Source organism: Homarus americanus, unplaced genomic scaffold (genome assembly GCF_018991925.1).
Source record: "Homarus americanus isolate GMGI-L3 unplaced genomic scaffold, GMGI_Hamer_2.0 scaffold24260, whole genome shotgun sequence".
Lineage (NCBI taxonomy): Eukaryota > Metazoa > Arthropoda > Malacostraca > Decapoda > Nephropidae > Homarus > Homarus americanus.
The window spans coordinates 4,844,898-4,854,982 of NW_024721079.1; positions in this window are offsets into that span (position 1 = coordinate 4,844,898).

Genomic DNA, 10,085 nt, shown 5'->3' on the forward strand with positions numbered 1-10,085 from the left:
GATGTACGACCCTTTTCTCCACTCACATGAGAACCTCCATGGTCACGTGATCCAACAAGGGGACAGTTGTGGTGTCTGGTCCAATTTAAGACGGAGAGGCATTCAATCAATAGTATGTGTTAGTTATAAGACCCCAGAGAGGGAGATCCTTTACGGGGGTCTACTGGTGTCCGCGTGACTCCTAGTGGACTGACGTAATCGAGTTCTCTTGGGTCCAGTAACCTCACTGTGCCTGACTTCAATGGCCTCATAAGAGTGGGTTTACACAGTGGAGTCCATCCGAGGCCTCTACACTGTGATGGAGTCCACGTGTAAACCCTAGGAGGGGGAGGTTAAGTTAGCGTCATTGCACGATCATTGCCAGGATTGCTTCAACACGAGAACAATGCCAGAATAGTTCCAATCCTTGCTAACGTGAAATAAGGTCAAGGAGCCAAGGTTAAGTTAGGTTAGGTTCATAATGAAGGTAACGGTGTTCATCTTGTTTCCTTAGGTCACATGCATTACGACTTGTTGAAACAATTGAACCTGGAAAAGTATATGAGTTCAGTAAAGAGCAGTGTTGATTTTTTTTCTGTGTATGACTGTTGAAAAATGCAAGACCTGCAAGACCTGCAAGACCTGCAAGACCTGGTATCATGAAGACTATACAATAAACGTGATTCATAATTGTGTAAAAGACATTCCTGTAAACGTTCCTTAAATTAAAAAAAAAATCATGAAGGAACTTTATGAACTGTGTTAAATACTAAATGGGGGGACGGCAATGCCTGGAAAATAACTTAAGTTTACAGTTCGTCTTTGTGGGAGCGTCAGTTGCTTTTACGTCACATAGTAATTGTCCTCAAGAGTAAAAAAAAAAATTTCTAGAGGCATAAAATTCACTTGTATGTTGAATTATGTGATAGATGGTGTCGAACATCATAAGAAAATAAGGAAGAGATAAAAGATGTAGAAGGGAGTGAGATGCATTCTGTGATATCTCTCTCTCTCTCTCTCTCTCTCTCTCTCTCTCTCTATTGAGGAGAGAACGAGAAAACCTTGCTCTCCCCTCTTTCGTCTTCTTCTCTTTCTCTCTCCTTTAAAAAGAGTTGATAAAGGAAGAGGAGAATATTGTGTTTGTCTTTGTTCTTTTGTTTTTCTCCTTTGTTGTTACGTTTTATTAGATACAAAAAATAAAATAGGATAATTCATAAATGGAGTATCCTTGTAAACAGAAAAATTGGAAAAAATATAATCTAGGAATTTGAAATATAAGTAAGTTGCAGCGGTACCCGACGGTGAGTGGGTGTTTTGGGTCAGAGTTGAAATTCGTTTAGTGGTGATAAACAACAGTGTAGGGTTTAGATAAACACTTAATATTGTAGTGGGTTTTGTTGGCTTATGAGGGTTATATACAGCTTTTGTTCAATCAACGTAGTTCTATCATCTCCCTTAAGCGGTCAAGGAAGTCTTAGATCTTAATACTGCTTTTCTTGGCGTCTGCAACGTCGATTATGTGGCATTTGAAAGGGAGTGTCGTGTTTATTAATACATTATCGCCGTGGAGACTTCTGTTATAAAATCCAGCGGCGTGGAAGTCCCGTATAGCTATGAAGGCGGCGTAGTGGACGTGTTTCAGGTCCTCTATATTGAGTTCTGTTACCGCCTTGGTTATGGTTAACCCGGGGCAAAATTCCATCACCAGGGCAGGAGGCTTATTTGTGACCCCGTACAGTGGAGCACCCCCGGCCAGCTCCTGTAGGACTCGGGCTTCAGCTTTTAGTGGTTGACCGGTGCGGAGTCTCTTCACTACCACATCTTCTATCTTCCCATTGTTTAGTTTGAGGTGGTAGTGATCTGCTACCTCCTGGAACCCGCTGCCGATATTCTTTTGGAAACGAAGGTTTTTCCATGACAAATGGGGCAGACCTTCACGACTATGCCTATGAGATGTGGTGGTGACGGGGTGGTGGTAGTGATGGGGGTAGGGTGACGTGGGTAGTTGGGGTGGTGGTGAAGGGGATGGTGGCGGTGGTAGTGGTGATGGGGAGATGGTGGTGACAGGGTGGTGGTAGGTGATGACGGGGTGGTGAGGGTGATTGTGGTGACGGGAGGTGATGGTGACGGGGTGATGGTGGCGGTGGTGGCGGCGATGGTGGTGGTGACGGGGATGGTGGTGGTGACGGGGAGGTGGTGGTGACGGGGATGGTGGGGTGGGCTGGTGGTGACGGGGAGGTGGTGTTGACGGGATGGTGGTGGTATTTGCTCGAAACAGAGGAGAATGGCGACTAATCCCAGGCATTAGGAACCTTGAGTACAGAGACAGGTTAAAGCATCTTAATTTCCACTCCCTCGAGAGACGTAGAGTGAGGGGCGACCTGATAGATGAAAGTCAGGGCTGAACAAGGGACATCACCCAGGTACTCAAACTACCCAACAAGGAGCGAACTCGTAACATTGGTTTTAAATTAGACAAATTTAGATTTAGGCGCGAAATAGGTAAACATTGGTTTGGAAATATAGTAGTGGACTAGTGGAACAAGTTACCAAATATCATCATTAACTCAAATACGCTGGATAGCTTCAAACATAGGTTGGATGCTTATATGAGCAATAGGGGTTGGGTGTAAATGGGACTTCCCAGTATGGACCAGTCTGCCCGCTGCAGTTTCCTCCATTCTTATGTTCTTAACCCAGCGTCCGTCTGGTGGTGATCATTACTCCCACTCCTGCATCCATACCTCCATTTTCCCGGGTCATTCACTCATGCTTCATTTATTATTATTATTTTTTTTATCAATATTAGTAGTAGTAGTAATAACGAAAAGTGTAATATTGAAACGTCGTTGGTGTCATGCAATCATTTCCATATAAAAATCAAATGGAGACGTTTGTTTGAAGGTCAGACGATGACTGCTCGAGGGCTGGTGGTGGTGGGAGGGGGGTGGGGGGCTGACATCAAGCTTATTATTATCCAATCAAGGATCGCGTGACGCCTACCTCTTGTTCTCCACTACTGAACCTGAACGGAAGACTGTGTTTCACTTGTTCTATCAGCCACGTCCGCTGCCACGTCGCTCGTTGCTGTGCAAGAGACGATATGCAGCTACTTGTGCTTTCGTGTGTGTGTGTGTGTGTGTCTGTCAGTCACCGTGTGCTTGATCATTTGGCAGGAAATTTATTTGGTGTAGATGTGAGGATGAGGGTTGTGGTGCAATGGTTCAAGTAAAGTATATCATTAAACTTACAAGTGTTTTTTTTTTTCGTGTTTATTGCCTAGCTTGTGCCGATACGTTTCTGGTCCTTGAACTCTGTACAGTTAGTACTTGAGAATATCTGTACTGTTGACTTCGAAAAAAAAAAGATGGGATTTTAATTGTATATAAAATTGCTAAGCAGGTGTTTAACATAAGTGAGGACACCTTATTTAATTGATACTTCAGATGTGAGCAGGTTTGTGTTTCTGTCTGTCTGTCAGTCAAGGATGCCCAGGGTGTAGGTTGTTATGATTATTGCGAGAAAACGGTTGTTCTGGTGTGGCTTGATAACTACACCTCCATTCATACTGACGGCTAGCAGCTGGGAGGGACCAGAACTGCCCTGCCTGGAAGCATGTGGCACTGTTCTTCTCTTCTCACACCTGGAAGCATGTGACACTGTTCTTCTTTTCTCACACGTGGAAGCATGTGACACTGTTCTTCTCTTCTCACACCTGGAAGCATGTGGCACTGTTCTTCTCTTCTCACACCTGGAAGCATGTGACACTGTTCTTCTCTTCTCACACCTGGAAGCATGTGACACTGTTCTTCTCTTCTCACACCTGGAAGCATGTGGCACTAGCGAAAAGAACCACGACTCTGTTTAAACTGTCGACGTATGAGGAGGACATATTAGTATGTTGTAGTCATTTGCATGTGTTGTGTTGCGTGAGTGTTTTATATCTGTTGCCAGTGTGTTGCCCTGTGATGATCAGGTGTTCGTAGCGTCACATGTATTTGTATCCCATTATGTTCATACATTTGTTATCAGCAGGTGATCATTACCATAGATTATAACACTTCATTAATCTGTTACCACCAGGTGATAAATAACATTACCTGTATATATTATCACAGTAACACCTGGTGACTTGTAACTACCCGTACAGTGCTTTAAGTGACTGTTATCAAGTAAGATACAGGAAGCCATGTAGCTCTGTATTCGGGGGGGGGGGGTAAGTTAGGTCTGAGGAGCTCCATGTTTTATATATTGATAATCTTTAAACAATTTCACCTAATGTCAGGAATTGATTGTTTGTTTTTGTACTTTGTCTTTAGTTTTTATGAAGGTTTGTTTAGGACGCTAGGTGTTTGTTGTGGAGGGTTAAGGACAAAAGTTTTGGACTCGTGGTTTGGCAGGGGAGGAAACGGAAGTGTCGACCTGCTGCTTTTATTGATATCAAACGAGTGTGGTTATTTTCTTTACATCTATTTGTGTTAAATTTTATACACTTTGTAGCATTTAGGTATAAGAAAAGTAGCGGTGTAGCAGCAACGTGTGTGACCAAGACTTGAGCTCACTGCATCGTTCTTACGGTCGCCGGTGGACTGTTGCCAGAACTGTGTTGCATTAATGAACAGGACCACATTTTGTCACGGGAATGAATCTGTGAAATTTCGAGTTAGATGTTAAACTGTCGCAGGGTTGTTAGTGGTGAAGGCTATGGTTGAACCTGTCGCTGAATCCTAAGTCGTAATTTAGTGTTGTGAGCGTGTAGGTAATGAGACAAAAGATGTGTTAAGTGGAGGGTTTCTTCCATAAGGCATTAATATTGTGTCGCATTGTCAGCATGTTGTGTGTGTGTGTGTGTTGAGGTGGCAAATACATGTTTGTTGGAGGAGCGTCGAACTCTCTTGGACTGTCTAGCTAGCGGGGACCCCCCCCCCCTCTCCCCTCCCCCACAACTCGTCAGGTTGACACACTTGTCTCTCGATCGTCTCTTAATTTCTTGCACCGCTTGTTTGTACTTGGTGGTGCAGCTCCTACAGGATTTTTCTTTTAAACTCTTGTGTTGTAGCAATGAATAGTCTCTCCTTGTAGCTGTAGCATATCGATCAGAGGTTATTGTTGTTGTGGCTTTGTGTATTATGGTTATAGACTTATGGTAAAGTTTCAGTGTTGTGTTTCCCTCATATATGCCCAGTATTATCACCCACAACCCCACCCAAAAATTAATAATAAAAAATAATCCATGTTTTATTCTGGGAGTCGCGTCTCTCGCCCACCCTAAATGTTCCTCACCTTCACCCACCCACGAAAGATAGGAATCATCGTAACAAACAAGGACATACATATCTCTCATCCAGCTCGTGTGTGTGTGTGTGTGTGTGTGTGTGTGTGTGTGTGTGTGTGTGTGTGTGTGTGTCACTCGAGAAGACTGTTGTGCCACCCAGGACGGACTCGTGTATTTATCACCCTTGAGGACTTATTTGTATCACCTCGAAGGTCTGGTTTGTCGCCCCCACCTCTCTCTCTCTCTCTCTCTCTCTCTCTCTCTCTCTCTCTCTCTCTCTCTCTCTCTCTCTCTCTCTCTCTCTCTCTCTCTCTCTCTCTCTCTCCTTATCTTTTCATGGCCATTTTGTAAATTCCACACCCATTATCATTTTCTCTTTCAATATTTTATCACTGTTCTCACACTGTTTTACCACTCTTTATCATAATTTTTCCACTCATTATCTCACCATTTAATCACTATTTTTCCACACCATTTTACCACTTTTCTTCACCATTTTACCACTTTTTCCTCACTATAGAATAGACTGTTATTTAACCTGACTGTCACCACTACCGTCATTACTACAACTTGTGTTTCTCTCTTTCCCCGGGTGAGTTTTGCCCGGATGTTCTCAGCTGATTGTGGCCTCGTCAAGGGTAAATTAAACCTCTTCTTTTTACATCCCACGTCATTGGTCATTCACTTTAGGAAATCATTTAGAAAAGTGGCAGTAGTTGGTGTGATTTTTCGAGGTTCCACTGTGTCGTGTAAAATTCGTGTGTGAAGTTAACGTGTAAGAAAGTGTAGATTAAGTTGTTGTTTTGTAAGTAATCGTTGCTATATCGTTCACAAGTATGAACATATTATGTATGCTGTTCACCGTACTGTATTTTTTTTTTAGACCTGGTTGTTGTATAAAGCTCAACACGTGGTTGTTGCATATACAGTGTGTTAATTAATAGGAATGGTTGGTATGGTGGGCAGTCTTCCCGCAGTATACAGTGACTGTGGGTGGGGGGTCGATATTTAGGTTCTTGAGGTGGTGGAATAAGTAGATAAACGCTTTCAGTTAAGATGGGAGAGGGAGATACACAGGACACGAGCGGCCCTCCAGCAGATGAACTGATATAGCGTGTCCAACCACTTAACCTGCTGCAGGGGCTCGCGTGCTGTAGATAGTACTGTAAGGGGATCAACTCTGTGGATGACATATATTTACGTTGTCTGTGTTGATATCACTTAAGGTTTTAGGTCAAAAGGGAGAGAGAGAATTTTTGGTGTGAAGTATAGCCAGAGGAGGAGGTTATGGTGTCTGAGGTTGTAAGGATGGCTAGGTGACTAAGTTAAGAGGTGATGAATAGAGTTACAGTTGATTAGTATAGTATTATTGACGTTTGGTTCCAGAAGTTGTAAGACAAGATGATAGTTCAAGGCGTGTATTATGTCACTGTTTGTAGTTATTTATTATTAGTGATGGTATAGATGTACACGTAAAAGTAGATACAAAAACGCAGTGTGTTGCTGGACCTAGAGGCTTCACCTCAACCGTTGGTGCTGTGACGTCCACGTGATACTGGAGCCTTTACCTGTACGGGGATATGGTAAGAACCGTGGTTGTGATGAGGATGGCCCAAGAGAACGATTATACTATAGGGAATGTGTGTAACAGTAGTAGAGGCGCAGGTAGTGTGGGTGTAGCAGAGGTAGTTCATGTAGTATTGGTGGAGTAAAGATAGTTTATGTGCTGGGGTAGTCGAGGTAGTGTAGGAGTATGTTACAGTGTATGTTAGGGTTGTAATGGTGGAGGGAAGCCTGTGTGGCGGGTGTAGGAGGAGCCGCCGGGGGAAAGATGCGACTGAGCTTCTTGTGCTGTTTTCACCCTTGACTGATGCCAGCCAATTTTCTTTTTTAATTTCCCTCACGATCGCTGGCCGGCGACGCCCCCCACCTGTTGCTTCTGTCCGTCACGCGGCCAGTTTTTGCTGCCACACACAACCTTTTTCGCCATTATAATTCTTTTATATACAAGTCCTTAATTGATGTCGGTGAGGAAGAGTGAGTGAGGCCGGGTCTACAGTGGCATTGTTCTCACTAGTCTTGCGCATTCTTTCTTTTGGACAGAATGATTTTGAGGTAACTGAGGGTATAGTTGAACGTTGTTAGAGGATTATGATAGATTTTAAAACGTCCTCATCAATTGTGGAGTGTTTTAGGTTCCTCGTCGACACCAAAGCTTCGGAAGTGATCATTAACATGTCCATCCCTCCGTCTTGTCGTCTAACTTTTTTTTTTTTTTTTTGTCAGGCTGTCACTCCAGGAACATGACGTGTGTGTGTGTGTGTGTGTGTGTGTGTGTGTGTGTGTGTGTGTTAGTGTTAGTTGACGTGTGGACACTGCTGATGAGGGTTAATGTACCTCACACGGACCTGACTTTCTAGTATCGAGAGACCAGGATCAGAGCGAGATCGTCACATCATACTTTCATAGGCAAAATCTAGTTTATTTATAAAGGTACATTGTGGTAAGGTGGTGTGGCGGTGGTGCTGGCAGTCTCCCCTCTCCATTCACATATGTCAAGTTCCTAGTTAGTTCCTTCTATTTACTGGCTGAATTCTTGTTGCTCTTAGTATTTTTAAAGAAATTTTGGATCACCTGAAAATTAGCCCCTCTACTATCATATCTCACCTGAATATTAGCCCCTCTACTAGCATATCTCACCTGAAGATTAGCCCCTCTACTAGCATATCTCACCTGAAGATTAGCCCCTCTACTAGCATATCTCACCTGAAGATTAGCCCCTCTACTAGCATATCTCACCTGAAGATTAAACACCCTAACGCTACCTGTGGGGGGTTACTCGAGATTATGTTAGCGTTAGAACGTTCAATCATATGGATGAAATAAACTGAGGGGGGGGGGGCTGAAGGTAATTTTTCTCCATACGATCGAGGTCATTATGTAGTTCAGACTCGTTAAATACTCCGACTGTCATGTGCATTATTGGTGACACACGTATAGTAATTGGTCACAAAAGTGTTTTCCCTGTGAATTTTCCTACTTGCTGTGCCATGGTGTGAATTATGAGGTCATTGGCATTCACTTGTCACTGTGGTATTGCTTAGCTGTGGCATTATTCACCCTTCACTGGCCAAACGTACAGACATAAACCCTCTCTTTCATCTTCCCTCCACCCCCTTCCTTCCCTCCCACATTTTCCACATTTTCCTTATCCTCCCTCCATCCCTCCCTCCCTTCCCCACTTTTCTCATCCTTCCTCTCTCCCTCCTCCCCCTTTCCTCACCCTCTGCCACCTTCTCTTATCTTTCCTTATCTTCAACTTTCCGCTATACCCTCCCTTCCTCCTTCCTCTCTCCTCCCCCCTTTCTTCCCTCCCCCCTCCTCCCCCTTTCTCCCCCTTCCCCACCCATCATCTTCTTGTTTTCTAGTAATCCTCACCCGGCTTCCTCCTTCCACTACCGTCTCTCCTATCCTCTCTCACCTTCCTATCTCTCACCTCCTCCATTCCTCTTCCTGTATCTATCTGTCATCATCATCCCTTCCCTAGTCTCCTTATTCCCTTCACTTTATTTCTCTCTCTCTCTCTCTCTCTCTCTCTCTCTCTCTCTCTCTCTCTCCTCTCTCTCTCTCTCTCTCTCTCTCTCTCTCTCTCTCTCTCTCTCTCTCTCTCTCTCTCTCTCTCTCTCTCTCTCTCTCTCTCTCTCTCTCTCCTCCCCCTGCCTCTTTTGTTATTTCCTCTGCATTCTTCTGCTCTTTCTCATCTCCTTTTTTATACATTCCTCTTGAATCCCTTTGTTGACCCGATCCTTTTTTGTTTAAATTCCTCACTTCCTCTCCTGTCCTTTTATCTTTCTTTATTTCTTTCTTTTTTCTTTCTTATTAATAATAAGAACTCGGCTCATTCACACCTCGAATCCCTCGCTACTTGGTCTCACTCCACAGCATCATAGTCTCACTCCACAGCATATTGGGACTATTTTACAGCATCTGGGACCACTCCACAGCATATTGGGACCCTTTTACAGCATTTGGGACCACTCTTGACGCAGCCTAACACTCTAGAACATCATGAACCGTGACGTACCCTACTGAGTTGTCGCGAAGGGTTTCTAAATAGGACATTGATCTTCACGCTACAGGTCACGTACCTCTTGTGTGTTAACAGTAGGGAGGGAGAGGAAGTCAGTCAGGGATATGTCCAGGTGTTGGCTACGTCTTACCTGTGTATACCTATTGAGTTAATTTTGCAGTATAGAGGTAAGGATGTGACCCGTCGCCAGAAACAGTTCATTGGATCATAAGCTCAGTAACATGGCGATGTGTCGTCAGGGGTTTAGGTAATGGTTATTAATGAACTTGTTTAAGCATATAATAACGCACTAGTGGAGTAGTACCTGTGTAAGCAAATCTTTATTTTAACCTCAGCGGTGCCTTGTGTCGTCAGTGGGGGGCCTCTTAACGTATGGAACAAAGGAAATTTTCCAGTAATTATCTGTGTGTGGAGCAGCGGGTGATGTGTCAATTAATGTCATGAGAGGCTCTCCACCCCGAGTAGGTGAGGGTGGCAGGTAATGACAGGTGATGCCCCTCGCTGGTTAATTGTACCTCTGGCCGGGCGCCTCCACCTGGCGACTGCTGGTTTAAAAGAACCTCCCTCGCGGCGCCCTTCACTCCGTGCCCCTAACTAATTATTAACTGATATCCCGGCAGATAATTACACCCTTTAACCTATATCCACGGGACACTCATTAAGATGAACCGATAGTCACGCGTGGGAGGTACTTGTCTGGTAAGTACCGGGAGCCCGCCTATGATTATCTTCATCTAATAC